Here is a 14,862-nt window from a genome sequence, read left to right on the forward strand (position 1 = left end):
TGGTGTAGGCCAGGGCCGAATAAGGGTGGTTCGCAGCCCGGTAAGGAAAATTGGATAGTTGATCAAAAATTTTAACATAATGCACATCGGATAGGAATTCAGGCAACAATTAATTCAATGGCTAAAAGATCAAATTGAACAGTATTTACAATCCAGCACATTTTTTCACTTACATATGTATTTTCCATTTGAATGCGAAATACGTACTCGTGCTTTACAAATAATAATCGACTCGAATAGTACAATCGACATTTAATATTTGCGACTGGCGTACATTCATTTTTCAAATTAATGAAATACCGCACACTTCTCGAACAGAACACAAATCGCTGGAGTGCTTCAGAGATGCTTCTACTTTTGCCTCGCAGCCGATAAATGGAAATAAAAATGCACTTCAATAACCAAACAAAAATCGGAGCTGGAAAATTGAAGCCATATCCCCATCATACCAAGAAAAAACAGCAAACATGCCACAGTAGAATCAACAAATATGTTTATTTGCATGTGCATCTGAATAAAAAATATAAAACGAGTGGTTTGGGATGGGATGGCCAAAAGAGTGCTAGGAATGAGCCAAAGGATTCAGATCGATTCACGCTGCTCACGAGTCCTGCAGATGGTTCGGTCTGCTTATATCTATTCAATCGATAGCTAATTCGAGCCCTTTATTATTTCTTGCTCATCTGTGCAAAGCTGATTTCCACTCTCGTTCACTCGGCCATCTCTGGGGTACGCTTTACGGGAGTCCCCTTGGCTGATTTTTGATGTGTGAAATGAGTTGGCCCAGACCCACAGACAGACAAACAGAGAGACAGACGGATGGAGAGGGATAAGCAGATATGGGATGGTGGCATGTATAATGTGGTAGCTCAACTAGTCCACAGGCTGGCTTTATTAATGGCTCATAATGACTTAAGTGAAATTACTGAAGCGTAACAGGGCTCGCTTCGCTCTATCTCTGGCTCGGTCCCTCCACCGCTGCCTCGACGTCTCTCTGTGTGCCCCCGTTTCAGTTGCAGCCATAAACAGCGAGAATTCCCACGCGGCATTTAATATTCTGATGGCCAAGTAAATTTTCCCCACCTTGCCCTCTCCTGCCACCACCACACCCTTCCCACATGTTGCTTCTGCCTCTTGATGTTGTTCTGGCTGGTTGCTGGTGTGCAAGTTGTTAAGGTCAGTTCATATATTATGCTTTGCCTGGCAAAAGGTGCCATAAGTCTGCCAGCCCTTGTAGGGTGTACAAGTAGTTCCTTTCTCTCTTTTTCTGTTAGCTTCTTTCTTCCTCTTCCTCTTTCTCTCCCTTTCTCTCTCTGTCTCTCATGGGCAACTGTTGCCCCCTTTTCCACGTCTCCTGTTGTGCTCCTTTCTGTTCTTTTCCGCACTGTTCTCTTCTCCTTTGCCTGCTAATTAAGCGAAATTTTGCGTAATAAGCTTGTCTGTAATTTTCGCCATCTTTTTTGCCTTTTCTTTCCGGTCATTACTGTGTGTGTATGTGTGTGTAGGTGTAAGTCTACATCTGTTGGTGTATGCTGGCTTTGGGTTCTGTTAACTGTCATCAGGGTGTTCATTGACTTTGTTATTATACCTCAATGAATTTTCCTGGCAGACTCCCTGCTGGTGCGGATCCCATACCAGAGTTCTATGGCATGTCATTTCTTTTCGCAATATGATAGAGAATATTACGTAAGCTTCAGGTATAAGCCGTTTGCTTAAGAGCATACAGAGACGCCTACAAATTATGCACATGAAACGAAAGTGCCTTCATTTGACGGAGATGAAGGATAGGTATTGTTTGATGGAGCTAAGCTATGAGAGTGTCTGCACTTAATATACCCAATTATTTACTGCAGCATGTTCATTTATTAAACTTTTAAGCAATAGATCCTTTCAAAATGTTAACCGCATGCGTGAGCTAAATTTTTGTTCTGTTCATCGCTTTGAGCACACACCCAAAGCTCCATTCATTAGTCCCTCTCCCCCCAAGTTCAAGTTATGCGTAGACCTGTTCTAATGGCTTTCACTGATAAGTACGCATTATTTACACACCACCAGACTCAAAATACGCACATATTCATCAAAAATGCACACAATCCGACGATAAAGCAACCAACAACAAGAGCAATGTACTCGTAGTATCATAATGAATAAAAAAAAATATATGTTTGCTTTTTTTTAACACCTGCTGCTTGTTGTGGTTTTGTTGTACTTTCAGTTGTGCATACCCTTGCAGAGGGGCTTATGACTATGAACATCACTGCTTGCTTTAGTCCTTCTTAATTTTAGGAAACGTCAAGATTCGAATAATTTACGTTGTGAGAATAACTTTGTTGCTTATGCAAATAAAACTATGGATAGAGCTTTTAGAGTGGGTAGTGCGCTTTGTAAATATTACATAGGTCTCTAAAAGGATCATGTAGCGCATGGATTAGCGCATAGCCCGGAAAGTACGGGTAGGTCTGAAAGAAACCGAAGCTAAAATGGATATATGTATATATATATATATATATAGCTATATCAAACAAGCGATAGATCTCAGGGGTACGAAGAGCTTCGACTACCGAAGGTAGCCTTTCCATCTTTTTCTCTTTTTTTTTTGGCTGTCTCTGGTTTGAGCTGATATCAAGCATAATAATAACGGCATTATTTACACAGGTTAGCAGCCCGAGCAGCAATAGCAACAGCCACAGCGCCAGCAAAAACAACAGCACAAAGGCGCTAAAGCCAAAATGTCATTACATAAGCACACACACACACACACAGACAGATACACCCGACACCCGCCCCCTCCAGTTGTTGTTGTTTGTGCTGTTTATACACATGTAAACAAAACCATTGAATTAAACCGAAAATTAGCATCGATTTAAGTCAAGACCCCGCCGTATTATCGCTATAGCCCACACCACAAAACCGGCACCTTAGAGTCCACCACCCCCCCTCTTATCATATGTGTATACCTACCTCGCTTATCAGCACGCACACGCATACACACATGCACCTCTTTTGGCCTGGGCTTTAAACAAATTTTGAGCATAATTTAAACATGTGTTGCCTTTCTGTAAGAGAGGGGCCTACGTACACACTGCGTATGCTTAATCCCTTTTAATCCGTTTTTCGGCAAACGTGCGCGCCTACACAGTCGTAACCCCGACGACAAGAGGCACAGCGCCCAGACCAAAAGCAGAACCAGAGGCACCACCAAAAACAACACTCCTCACAAAACCACAACAACAGCAGTAACAGCAGCAACACCAGCAACAAGAACAAGAACACAAGAACACAAAATGCAAATGCAAATCGCGCCTGAGCCGCCGATAAGGTGGCGGAGGATGTCCTAACCAGGCTGGTGGCGGTTTTTTCCAGTGGTGGTAGGTGGGGACCTCCCAAGTGGCGGGGTAACCAAAGTTGTCAGGCCCGCAGAGACGCTTGATAGATGAGTGGTTAGGGCACCACGTGAATTGCTCTCGAAAAAAGCTGAAGGATGTATCCGCAAACCAAGTAACTAACGGCTAAATGAGAAAGCCATGGCTGTTGCTTAAAGAATTTCCCTCAAATTCCGCCGGCGACCTTGTAGCCTTTCCCCTTAGAGAGGGTGAAGCGAGGGTAGAGGGTAGAGGGGGAGGTAGCTGTAGAGTAAGTACTGTCTGTTACTTATCATATGTAAATTTTTGACAACGTTTACGCTCGCGCATACTCGTAAATGCCTACTACAGAATATGAAGTGTTTGTTAGCACCAAGTTTGCTGTTAAGGTTGTTTCTGCCCCAGTCCCAGACCGTTAGCCTAGTCCTAGTCTCCTCCGAAAAACCCCCATAAATTCATTAGTGTTTGGAGGGAGAGCGCCGTCATTTTTATGATGTTTCCCTGTGTGAGTGTGCGTTTTCGTGGCGTAAAAGTTCGCGCATTACTCAAATGGGTGTTGTTTATGAGCACAAGAAAATGATGCATAGGCAAGCTAGACCAGAGATATTTTGACCATTGAATGGGAGACTGGGCTAAGTTCCAAAGATATTAGGGCGGCATACCAGGATATATCACACCTAAGCATTTTCCACCTGTTTGGCTCATCAATTTCTCGGTTTCAAGAGGCGAAAGCCATACAGTTGTAATTAAAAAGATAGAGTTTCAATCCGTTTCAATACTAGTAATTTGACACAGCATTAAAGACTTGCCTTGCCAGATAAAGTGAAACTTTTCACACATTTATGTATCTACAGATGTGCATCGAATTTCTGGGATTAATAAATTTAAAGATAGTTTAAATTAAACTCCATTTCTAAATAACAGAAATATACAAACATGCTCAGAGCATTAGAAGAATAGGATATTTCAATGTTTCCTTGATTTGATTGAGTTGCATGGCAACCTCTAAGCTTGTCCGAGAAAATAGCTATTTATTCAGGAGCTGCTTCTCGTTTTGAGACGTTCGGCATGGACCCGACCCACTCCCGCCCTGTTGACCAGTTTCCCCTCCGTCCAAAAGCCGCATGCATTTCCTAAGGGTTTTGCTGTGCGGCCTTTCAGAACATTGCTTTGACGCACTCCATTCTTTGGGCCTGGGCCTTGGCTCTTTCTGATTTCCATTCGATTATGTTGCATTTATTTTCTTTCGATTTTGTTTGCATTCACATGGAAAATTTAATATACATACGTATACAAAATTAATTTGCCTCATAAAAGGGCAGTTTCAGAGATGAAAAGGTAGAAATGGCCTTTGATGCTGGATGTCATAAATGTTGCATGCGGCAGCGGCAGCCCTACTCCGCACACAGACAGGCACAGACAAGAGAATTGCAATAAAATAAAATTTAAGCCCAAAAGTAGTAAACCGTAAAGCTCTGGCCGGGAACAAAGACTGGTCGAAAAGCTGTAACACAATTTATGCATGGCTAACCCCCAAGCCGAGCCCTCATCCCCGGCTGTAGTTATGCAACATTTGGTTGCATTCAGCGCCGTCTTAGAGCGGCTCTTTCTCTCTCTCTGGCCTATTGTAAATGCAGCTTAGAATTTGTTGCAAATAAAGTGAAATGGCAACGGCTGCTCCGAAATTCCACATCCACACAGACACACACATGGCAAGGGGAAGGGCTTTCCCAGCAAGGCGCACACACGGATAAGGGGCAAGGGTTTCACAGAGAAAATGGCTACAAAAAAATTGGCAATTTAACATTTGACGTTTTCTACGAGACTTGTTCAAACAATATACTTGGGAATTTGTTTTAATGCTCAGGCGGGGATCGAGCTTCCAGAGGGTAGGTGGGAAGGGTTGGCGGCTTGGTTGCTTCTTTTCCTCGGATCTCGGATTTTCTCGGGCAGCAGCATGCTCGAGGACGTTGGCAACTTGCAATAATGGCTTTAAATTTTTATTAGATGACGACGCTTATGCGCCTTAGTTGCCTACAGTTGTTGCCCGCGTCGCACCGCTCTGCCCCTCCCTAGTGGCACATTGGAGGCATCCTGAAATGTTGAAATGTTGTTGAACATTTGCAGTGAGTGTGTGTAAGAGGTTGTTCACGTTGCACTGGCCACGTGTGCCGAGCGAAAGAGAGAGAGAGTAGAAGGGCCCAGGTATTCCCCTTTCAGCCAGTTCATGCAGAAATATAAACACTAATTGTCTAAAATAAAGTGAACACAACATGGGGAATTCAAAACTTTAATCAAGTCTATGTGAAAATACGCTTTTCATAAAATATTTATGAGGCTAAGGGGTCTGGAATATAGTTAATTTAATATCAAATTTTGTTCATTGTATTTATTTTTGTTTTGTTCTCTTCTGAGGGTACTGTTGAAATCTGCTTTGGCATCGGTAACCATTTACGTGTTTATTTTTGTAGCACACTTTTCAGCGCCACGCATATACTCTTCGTTCGTACTTCACACATGTATACAAACATATGTATGTATAACCCTAGTGTGTGAGTGTGGGCGTGTGGGCTGTGTTGTGCCCTCTCCGTACTGGCGCTCGCCTGTCTAGTTGGTTGCTTCTGAGCGTATGCTCGACTTTATTCCATGTAACTGCTGCCTGTCGCCTAATTCGCATAATTACGCGCTTATTATTTTTCCCAACTGCCTCTGTATCCACATACCTCAATACCTCTATAGCTCTATCACTATTTCTCTTGCTCTCTCTCTCTCTCACACACACACACACACACACTGATTGTGTTATCTCGTAATTGTATTTAGCTTTGGCGTCGATTGTGTAATTTTATTATTTGCTTGATTTTATTATTTGCTTCGAGCAGCCGCACAGTCGCATAGCAGCACAGCACCTAGCGGCCATAATTAACCAAATAAACAAAACAGTCGAAAACTGTCGCTTAAGAGGGCCGTGGGTCGTGCGCCGGGAGGGTGGTGTGGTGTAAAACTAATATGGTAACAACATAAACACACAAATACAATTTTGTCACAGCTCTTTTTTTGGATGTCTGGCTGGATTATTTGTTCTCTTTGCCCCGCGGTATTTATTTTGGGGTTTTTAATGTCCTTGTCCCTGGCTGGCAGGGGGGCCGTCGACCAAATTAAATGGCTGTCAAATGTTGTTTTATGTTCAAACCCACCGGATCCGACTATTCTCTGGTTGGGTGGGACTCGATTCTGTTTGTTGGATTACTTATTGGCATGTTTGCGAATTCGAATTTGGTTTTTGCAAATTCAGTTTGATTGTTTTGGCTCTCACATTATGAAAATGTGAGCACAACTAATTGAAAAGTTTTTCTGGTTTAGAGATTTTCCAGTGAGAGAGCGACATAGAGGAGAGGTTCTGGGCCTGTTTTTGCTTACTCTGCGGATTTGTACTTCCAAACAGACGATGGGGACAGCCACATAATGAGATTGTCGCGGGTTTGTTTTTTTATTTTAAAAACTGGACCCAGCGGAATCAATATGAAAGAGATGCCTTTTCTCACAGTTTAGTTGTCAAGGGGGCGATTAAATTGTCAGTCCCAATATATGTTCTATACAGCAATCTTAATACTATCACTGGGAATCAATCACATAATACCTTAAACTGAGATTAACTTAAGCAAACCTAAGTATCTGATATTAGTGAAAGACCAAATCATGTCTCCAGTTCAACAAGAAGAAGAAAATACCCTAATTGATTTCCTTTCGAAAGTTAGCTCGGAGGTAATCGAAAAGCACAAAGTAGCGGGGGACTTATGGAAACTAATTCGATCACTTACCCGAACATTCCCAAAGTTCAAGGTCTTCGCCGCTTCAGGATAAACGCACACACACACAGACTCAAATCATATAGCGGATGTTGCTACACATGAAATTGAATTGCCTCCGATGGAGTCTTGCCTTATGGCCCTTCTCACCGCCAATAACCGCACCAAATTACATTTATTTAAGTTCCGTCACATCAAACGTTTACGCCTCAGACTCTGTGCTGGGGCGGAGGCGGCATGGGTAGGGGCCATAACTCACCCACACATACAAATACACAAGGAGACCTTGGGCAACAATTGCCATCTAATTCACTCAACTGCTCACCTGTTGTCTTGGCCCACAAAGCCGGAGCATCGTCATCGCCGTCGTCGGTGACGTCGAACCCATGATTGGCCTCTTCAGCATCGACTCTGCCAACGCGTCGGTCGTCGTTTTTGCTGTCGCCGTTGTCTTGGCTGCCGGCGGCGCAGTTAATGTTGTCTGATTTCATTAGCGCAGCTCTGTCTCACTCTCACTCTCTCCCTCTCCCTATTCCCCTCCCCTTCACTCCTCATCTACCTGCAGTCCAAATTGCGTATTGACATTTTTCGTTTTCGGCTTAACACTCATACGCGCTACCGGGGTAACAATTGACTCTTGTGGAGGAGTTCACAATGTTAAGCGTTTTGTAATTATTTTGCAGAATTTAGCGACACATACACACGTAGCTACTCGTAATAGAAAATTCGGCACGACGAAATTTAGGTACTACCGTACATATTATTACAATATGTAGCAACTTCTTACCATAGACCTTACACTTTTTCTTAGCGGGGACCACTGAAGGGTTATTGAAAACACTTGTAATTTATCTCAATTCCTTTTTGGTTTCTTTTTCGCCCATCTGCTTCGCACGCCAATTAGCTGCCGTGAAGCGGCGGGGGGCCCCCGCCCTGGACCGAGTGAAGCGTTTTACATGAACTTGAATGAGGTTATTATTGGATGGTTGTTATTCCTGGCGAGGGCTGTCAATATTATTGCCACTGATACTCTAATCGCATTTATATGTCGCTGTTTACGGGGCCTGTATTTATTTATTTGTGTATTTTTTTTCTCACCCGTTCCGCCCCCCACTTGTTGGGGCTAATTTGCTTTTATTATTCGCATTAAATTTTATGCTTATGTTTATGGATTTTTCTAACGAAAAGTGGGCACAGCGGAAAGGCGGGGTGTTCAGAAATTGAGACATTCTTCGACGGCAGTGGGAATTAGCCATAAGTGTTTTCGTATTATTTTCCCACCCATCGATAGGCTTCGATGCTGTGCATTTTAATGGTCGTTTTAGGGAGAACAAATGTTGGTGTTGCTTCTGATGCTGCTGCACATCGGATTTGAGGGTTTAGGATATCATTAGGAATCGATGTCATCGATGGAGCGTGTCAAATGTCCCGGATGGTCAGTTAGGGATAGGGAAATCGCTTTAGGCTGTAAAGGAAATATCTTGGGGTTTCTTCGAGGCAAGCTTCCTCATTGGCATGCTAAGGATATGCGACCCGCCTGAAGTTCTGAAGTTGTCCTTTTCTAGCAAATTAAAACTGGTGAAAATTTCAATTATATTTTGTGACCTATCAGTGACAACGAATGAACACGACGACACAAAGTCAGGCCGGGACGACACCATGAAACCAAGGCACATATCTAGGTGGCATGACACTCGTACTCCACTTCCACTTCCACTGCCCGAACATTTGCATATGGGTGTGTGTCATAAAAACAGGCTACGCATAACTCCCCCAGACGCCAGATATTTTCCCCATTTTTGCCCCACTGGCAACGACCCCGCAGCTGCCGCATTTGTTTTTTATGCCACACCTCGATGCAAATCATTGCCACATCTGACGCACATGTGGCACGTAACAGACGCAGACAGCGACAAGCTCGTGTACAGCGCTGGCGACGACGTTGTCGCGGTCGTTGCTTCTGGATTTGTCTGTTTTGTGATTGTTTGCAGCTCCAGCCAGCTCCTGCCCTTGCTCCTGTGGCACTCACTCCCTGGACCCTCTGGCCCCATCCATTCTCCGTACTTTTCTGTGACATTTTGTAGGCGCTATGGCGTGCGAAATTGTAAATTTTTCGCCAGATCCTACTCTTCCTCCGGTTTTTGTCGAAGTCCATGTACATTGGAGCTCCTCCCTCACTGCTTCTGTTGTTGTACTCGGGTATATATGCATTATTAAGAATACACTCAGCTGTCAGCAAGTGAACGTCTGGTGTCCCAATCTCTGTTTGCAGGTCCCCCTCCTTGTTCTCCAACACCGGCCTGCCCTGGTCTCTTCGTCTGCCTTCGGCTGCCTGTCTGTCGCTCTGTCTGGTTGCGATTCCTTGAGCTTCCACAGACACAACCTCAGCTCAACTTGGACTTTGGGACAGAAGTCAACCTATTTGAATGCTGTACTTTATTTGCCTAGCTTTTTCGCGACTGCTGATGAATGGGAAGCAATGGGAATGGAAAACACCTCTTGTTTTCAATTGTCTAGTCAAGGTCTTGACGTAGGTGTGGCAATAGGTTCCCTGTTGATGGCCGAATTTAAGGTGGATTAAGTTTAACGTAAAAGATTACATTGGCTTATCGTACTGTCCCTCTTGGCTGGGATAATACCATATGCTTAACTTAACACAAGTCCTCTATAAGATACCCAGAGATATGTACTCGTACTCATGTATTCATATATCTCTTCTTCTACTAAGGAGTTGCCCAATGAATATCTCAGCAACTGTCCCAGTTTTGGGATTACTCTAATGTTAATGACCACCAGAAGCGATTGAACTCATAGCTGTCACATTCCAGGGACTCCCCATTTTCCCCATATCCTTCTATCAACGCCGCACAGCCTCACCTCCCCATTTTGCCAACGGCTGCTGTTAAATCATGAGTACGTGCAAAAAGTTTTGCTTTATGCTTTCGAATTTTCCTACATGAAAGTTGAGTTTCGCTCTCTGCGCTTGACCTGCGTGCGGCATTTTCCGTAGAAAAGCCTTTTCAGAAACGCAATGAAAAAAATCATTTTATATTTCTGCTGACAAACTGGCCGGCGTTAAAGCGGGTTGCCTTGGGGGAGGTGGGGAACCGGCTGAGTTTGCCGCTTTCCTATTTGCTTTTCATTTATTAGAAAAACGCGAATGCAAGTTCCGCTCCGGTCTCATCCCCGTGCGGCTCGTCACTTCTGGCCATTGCACACGTGTCCACAAATATTTGCGCTACGTGGCTGCACACCTTTTACTTTACCCAATAGCCCGATGCCCCTCCTCTCTCTATCTCCTCACCTTACAGTTTAATTCATACCGAGCTTTGTGAAAAATAATTTCACGCAGCTTTAATGCATTTTTGAGCTATGGTTTTAATATTCCAACGATTTTAGGACTGCCCCAACATTTATTTACACAGGAACAGATTTGATGAATGTCCCAGATATGATTTGCACGGATTTTCAATAAACTTTCCGAAGTCCAGAGCGGGGTGACGTGTCGGCAATACTATTTTGGCGGACGATAATATTCCCGCTTTTCAATCGGGTGAGCGCATTTTGATTTTTGTTTTCCCAATACCATGATGACCCGACCTCATATCGACGATTTCACTAAACGCATTCCCACTTGGCGTTGGATGGCAAAATTTAATTTCGAGGTAAAAATGTAAATTGTATGGTCTGCGTCTGGATTTGGTGCTTTGGTTTGGGGCATGGGTTCGTCCTGGGGTCGGTGCTCAAAAGTTCGGTGGCACTTTAAGCTGGAGCCCGTTTTGTGGTTGTTGCAAACTGTTTGACTTTGCAGTCGAGAAGCAGCATTTTGCTGTCATTTATCGTTGCCGGGCTGCATGGGTGAGGGAAAGGTGGCGGTGGTGGTGGTACTACTGGCGGTGGGGTGGTGCGGTCAGGCATGGACTGTGTGTGTGTGTGTGTGTGTGTGTGTGTGTGTGTGTGTGTGTGTGGGTGTGTGTACTGTGGGAAGAACTGTCATTTATTGTTGTCTGCTTTGGGGGCAAATATTTGAGTGTGTTCCTGCTTTTCGACTGCCGTTTATTGGTGATTACTTTCTGTCGGTATACCATTCTGAAGTTGAATTGTAGATCTGTAAATGCCTTCTCCATTATCTCTATAGTTGGGAGGGGAGGGCTGCTGTTTAAGGTGCTTTTCAGGTATGTACTGTTGTCCTCCTGTAAACTTCAGTCTTCTTTCCATTAAGTTCTTAGGATTCTTCTTCTTTTAGCCTTATTGCAAAACGGAACATTGTATTGGTGACAACCACTTTTTTAGCTTACTCTCCCATGCACATAAGATAGGGCCTTGCCGACTGCTGGAGATTCAATTGAAGCTCCAAATAAACAGGCAATGCAACGTTAGCAAATACTGCTACCATACGATGATTAAGGATTAAGGTATATTGGGGGTTTTGCAGAATGATGCGAATACTCGATGTCAAGTAAAATTCTACTCATCTTTTCGCCTCCTGTCTAAAAGATTAATTTCCGTTTAAGGCTTCAAGAGACCTTTTAGGGGCTTTAGGAGATGTGGCATAATAATTTTGATTCCATACTATTAATACTCCAACAATGCAAATAATCGACAATGAACCACTTTCAAATTTATTTTAAGCTTCAGGGCAAAACGCATGCCTGACCCACAAAGCAATTTAAGTTTCAACGAAAATTGTTCTTAAATTTCAGTCAGCCACTCTTCTCGGAACCCGGTCGTCCTCCAGAGGTAGTAAGCTATCAATTTATTATATAGTCTAGGTTTAAGCTGCTCAATTTTATAGCTGACCGGAGGGCCTGTTGTATCTGTTTGTTGCTCCCTCTGCCTCTATTTTTGTATTTTTCGTTGTTTTTGCCGCCATGCACTGGCTTTTGGCATGCAGAGTTTTTGGACATGGCTATTTATTATTGATATCGTTACCCTTTAAGCGCACACTTTATGGAATTTCGTAGTGTTATCTGACTGGGCCAAGCACCCATCCACCTATTGCCGGGGCAAATTCAATTGCATAATGCTCAAACGCTGAGCGCTCAGAAGCACAAAAGCCGAATCCGAATCTGAAGCTGAAGCTGAAGCTGAAGCTGAATCTGAAGGACGCGGAGCAGGCTGGCGTTGGCTGCTATAACTTTTGGACTGTTTGCAGTGGGATGCGCTGACATGCAAAGCAGCAGAAAAATTGTCTGGTAAAACTTGCCAGTCAGCTCCTGGAATCGCAGATAGACAGCCAGTCAGACGCATAAACTAGCTGGAGATGCTGCTCCCATTTCCTATTTCTTTTTGCTCAGTGCGATGTACCATCTTAAAGATTTTTAACGGCTCCGCGCCCACCTTCACCGGCAAACAGACAGACACTCACACACACACACACACACAGAGGCACTCGTACAGCGCAAACTTGTCGAAAATATATACGAAAATTGTTTAACAAGTTGAAGGCTGACTGGCAAACTTTTTCACCTGCTCAGCGCAACTCGAGTCGGAAAAAAGGAATACACAAAAAAGGCAGCAGGACATAGTCCGACTATAAAATACCCGCTACTCAGATATCTTTCAAACAAGTAATACATTAACTTATTCCAAAATTGATATATATAGTTTTCGTCCCATCTCATAGGATATCCAGCATTTCTTGCTCTACCTAATAATAGTCTTCGAGGTCCAGGCACTATTACACGCTTCGTGCAAATTCAAATGTAAGTATACTCCTGTTGTCAGGCAGTACTGGGTATAATAATGGGGAGTAAAAGTGTAGGAGACGAAAGTTTGCATTGATCCATAAGTTTTGGCAGCTTCGGAGCTGTTCCGCTTACAGCTGAGCTACATTTTCTAGTCAACTTTAGCAGCAGCTCCGAATCTGGCTTTTAATTAAATAATTTCTGCTCACAATGGCAGGCTGGCTTAGAGGCATTCAGGCAGCTGGCTGCAGCGGACAATGGACAAAGGATTAGCCAAAATGTTCTATGCATTCGAGTCCACAGCCAGGGACTCTCGTTTCTGTGCAATTATTTCGGCTGGGAAAATATTTAACTGCATTTCCTATTGATTTTTGTGCTTGCAATCAAGTTGCCTTCGAGGCAAGCAGGAAATTGACGATCTCCTGCAATTGTTGTGCCTTACCTACGCCGGAGAAGAATTTTACCGGGCCGGGAAGAGGAAGCTGGCGTAGTAGAAGCAGAACCAGCAGTAGCAGCAGTTTGTCCGCCTTTTGTCATCCCATCCCATCCCCCATCCACACAGATTCCTGGACAAACAGATGAAGCTGACTGTGTGTCAAGGGAAGAGGTGAGTGGAATAGGGAGCAGGGAAACACACGATGGCAAGCTCGTCTATCGTTTATAGCAATTTCATTTGACTTCTCGCTTGTGTTTGCCATTGGCTTGGTCAATAAATGAGCGTAATATTTGGACTTTGATTCCTGCGGCTATACTGACGACGCGTCGGTGCGACAATTGAAATAGTATAACTTACTTTAAGCTCCAACTGCAGCAAAGTAAGTGGAGTGTGTGGAAAACTTGACTTAAACAATGCAAAAGGAAGCTTTTATGCCGGAAAATGCAATGAAATATTAATGAATCGTAAAAATATCAAATGTATTTTGAAGCAGTGTGTGCTCTGGCTGATAGTAATCCCCATAATCAATGTTCTTGCAGTGGGCAAAGATGAGCAATTCTCTTTTCCATCAAGCTAAATTTACCCCGAGGGCTGGTCAAGAGGCAGAGCTGAAATGACAGAGAAAGGGCCATGGCATGCTCGCAGAAAAGGTAACGTGCCCAAACTTACTTAACACAAGGCAACACGACACTGCATGGCATTGCATGGGACACACGCATACGTGCAGTCCTTTTTGTACTGGCTCGGAACGGGAACGTGGCCAGCAAGACATAGGGCCGGCCAGGAAGGGCCAGGGGGCATGGCTAATTCGCAGTCAGCGAGCGCAGCGCACACAACAATGCCACAACGGCGACTGTAACCGTACTGTGCGCCACCTTTCGCATTGTATTATGACAGCACCACCGGCACCTGAAAGTACGAGAATGCACTGATTCTGCCTCAGAGTGGGGGCTGTTTTTTTCTAGTCCACTCACTTGAGAAACCCCACTAAAAACGGTAAACAAAAAGCAGGACAATAGCCGAGCGGAGGAGCGGAGGAGCGTAGGAGCAGAGGAGCCAAGGAGAACGCTCTGGCATGGCATGTGTTCATTGTCCAAGAGCTGTTCATGCATGGGCACGCATTCGTTGGGGCGCCTGCTAGTATGAGAGTCAGAGCAGTTGGCATATCAACTGGTCGGACATGGTGTAAACACGTTTAATGTTGTTGCCAATGCATGGCTGCAGTTCTCCTGGCTTCAGGTCTGGCTCTGGCTCCAGTTCAGGGACTGGGACTGGCTCCAGCCGCTGTGTCTCCTTGGCCGTTGTTTCTACGTTTAATTTAATCTACTAGCCAAAGCTGGCTGCTACCTTGTCAGGGTCTGCACTTCAATCCCCATGTGCGGGAGTGAGTTCATGTGTGTATGTGTGTGTGTGTGTGTGTGAAGGGGGCGCTGCTCGAGTGCACCGCAAGTCCATTTAACTTAACTTTGGCAGAGATGGCCCTAGACCTAGACCTGGCTGCCAGGATGGTTCTTCTCCGGCTGCCACGTCTCGCTGCATCACTCAAACACAGAGGGGCGACAAGGATG

Source organism: Drosophila miranda, chromosome 3 (genome assembly GCF_003369915.1).
Source record: "Drosophila miranda strain MSH22 chromosome 3, D.miranda_PacBio2.1, whole genome shotgun sequence".
NCBI classification, from domain to species: Eukaryota; Metazoa; Arthropoda; class Insecta; order Diptera; family Drosophilidae; genus Drosophila; species Drosophila miranda.